The sequence below is a fragment of the Vulpes lagopus genome, chromosome 20, assembly GCF_018345385.1.
Source record: "Vulpes lagopus strain Blue_001 chromosome 20, ASM1834538v1, whole genome shotgun sequence".
Taxonomy (NCBI): Eukaryota; Metazoa; Chordata; class Mammalia; order Carnivora; family Canidae; genus Vulpes; species Vulpes lagopus.
In genome coordinates, this window is record NC_054843.1 from 7,949,080 (window position 1) to 7,952,173 (window position 3,094).

Sequence of the window (3,094 nt, forward strand, 5' to 3'; positions counted from 1 at the left end):
CAATTGCATAATATTGTGGCATTATGGATAAACCATAATTTCACAGATTTTCTACTATTGGATTTTAAGGATAGTCCTGAGTTTTATTTGTATAAATGTCACCATAACAAATATCCCTGGATGAAAATCTTTGGTCTTATCTCTAATTATACCCCTAAGAAATATTTACAGAAGGATAAGGGATATGAAACTTCTAAAAGCACTCATTACCTATCGCCAAATTGCCAGGAAGCTAACCACAGTTTTACACTCCCACCAGCAAAGCTTGACTGTTCACTCGTCAACATCATATATTGATAAACTCTTTATTTAATATGCATTTTAAGCTTTAATTATTCAAGAAAGCAATAATGGGTCTTCCATGATCATTTTCAGAATAATGAAGTAAGTTCAAAGAAATTTCAAGGCCATGATTTCTCAGGAATTTATTGAGACCCATTTAACTTGTGAGCCAGGACAAAAGAGCTTCCTCGCAGGTCTAAAATAAATTTTATTTATTTATATATATTTATAAATATATATAAATAAATAAAATTTAAACAATAAAAAAATAAACCCACCTAAATCATCCTTTTGCAAACGATTTGTGGTAACTTCCCGTCATATAGGAAGCCTTTCACTTACAGTGAAAAGAGCCCAGCAAACTCCTCTGTTGAAGTAGCAAAATGCAAAAAGAAGAAATACAGTGATCTGATTATAGATACAAGCAAGTCATTAAAGACTTATAGACCACCCTGTTAAACAGGTCCCAGAGCACATCATATTTTTTAAAATAAGAATACAGAAACCACAATTCTAAAATTATGCTTAAATTATATAAAATCCGGGATCCCTGGGTGGCGCAGCAGTTTAGCGCCTGCCTTTGGCCCAGGGCGCGATCCTGGAGACCCAGGATCGAATCCCACGTCGGGCTACCGGTGCATGGAGCCTGCTTCTCCCTCTGCCTATGTCTCTGCCTCTCTATCTCTCTCTCTATGACTATCATAAGTAAATAAATAAAAAAATTAAAAAAAATTATATAAAATCCCTTTTGGGGATGTACAAGATATTTGAGAAATTTTTAGAGCTTAGCATCCTTGTCAAGGGCATCTTAACAGTTGTTAAGCACACATATCAACTGATAGAAGGCTAGATCAACCAACTCTATTACCTACTGAGTCCCTACTCTTATTAGGAAAATTATGAATTTGGGGCACCTGGGTGGCTCAGTTGGCTAAGAGTCTGCCTTCAGCTCAGGTCACGATCCTGGGGTCCTGGGATTGAGCCCCATATCAGGCTCCCACTCAGCAGGGAGTCTACTTCTCTCTCTCCCTCTGACCCTTCCCCAACTCTTGCTCGCTCTCTCTCTCTCTCAAATGAATTTTTTTTATTTTTTTTAAGATTTTATTTATCATGAGAGATACAGAGAGAGAGAGAGAGAGAGGCAGAGACACAGGCAGAGGGAGAAGCAGGCTCCATGCAGGGAGCCCGACGTGGGACTCAATCCCGGGTCTCCAGAGTCACGCCCTGGGCTGAAGACAGTGCTAAACTGCTGAGCCACCTGGGCTTCCCTCAAATGAATTTTTAAAAAATCTTTTAAAAAAAGAAAAATTATGAATTTGAAATCTCTTTCCCATTCTTTAGCTTTTTTCCTAGTTGCAAAATAGTTCTTTGAGAAAATTGTTACTTAAAAAAAAAAAAAAAGATTTAGTTAGTTTAGTTAAAGTAAACTCTATGCCCAATGTGGAGCTGGAACTTACGACCCCAAGACCAAGAGTCAGATGCTCTACTGACTGAGCCAGCCAAGGGCCCCCAAAAAACTTCTTTAAATCAGATTCCTTAGACACCTGGGTGGCTCAGCGGTTGAGCGCCTGCCTTTGGCCCAGGGTGTGATCCTGGAGTCCTGGGATCGAGTCCCACATCAGGTTCCCTGCATGGAGCCTGCTTCTCCCTCTACCTGTGTCTCTGCCTTTTCTCTCTGTGTGTATGTTTCTCATAAATAAATAAATAAATAAATATCTTTAAAAATAAATGAATAGGGATCCCTGGGTGGCGCAGCGGTTTGGCGCCTGCCTTTGGCCCAGGGCGCGATCCTGGAGACCCGGGATCGAATCCCACATCAGGCTCCCGGGGCATGGAGCCTGCTTCTCCCTCCGCCTGTGTCTCTGCCTCTCTCTCTCTCTCTCTGTGACTATCATAAATAAAAAAAAAAAAAAAAAAAAAAAAAAAAAAAAATTAAAAAAAAATAAAATAAAAATAAAAATAAATGAATAAATAAATAAAAATCAGATTCCAACCCAGCAACATCTTGTCTCAATCAGTAAGTGCCTGAGGTACAAGTAGGTTTTTTTTGTTGTTGTTGTTTTTTACAAGTAGTTTCTTTAAAAAGGTTTGCAGACCTCTACAGGTAAGCTGTTCTGAAAACATCTGTCTCAGGATTAGACTGGATTGGTTAGAGATATGGCTATCACCATGTCCTTCTGGATCTGACACATAAGTGCTCCTGATGGAGTCACGGATGAAGCTGTCCCTTTTTTGCTTTGCATGTGTCACTGGAAAGGGGCCGGTAGGAAGTGCTGATGGCACATGTACCCACTTAAAGCTCTTCAGTAGCTTCTCCTTGTGATCAGGCCTCTGCCCTTCACCCACCCCCCTGCCCCACCACTCTCTCTCCCCTTGCTCCTCCTGCTTCCACCTCCGCTGGCTTCCTTTCTGTTTTAGCATTCAGGTTCTCACTCACCTCAGGGCCTTTGCATGGGCTGTTCCCTTGCTTGAAAAACTCCTTCCCCACTCTTTGCCTAGCTGGTTCCTCTCCATCCTTCAGGTCACATCAAATACCACCCTTCTTAGAACAAGTTTTTCCTGTTCTCCATCATGTTTTTTATGGTACGAATTGCAATGTGTAGTTTAGGGCAATGCTTCTCAAAATTTTTGGAGTGTAGGATGAATTTTGCTAAATTTCCGGACCATTGAAGATCTATATTTTTAGAAAATATAATAAAAAAATTTTTTTTACTAGACTCAACAAATTACTCTGTCAAATCGCTGTAGAAGCTTCTAAACACTTCTTCCAACTTCTGTGTTAACTCATCCCAACCTGGTAACACAGATCTGG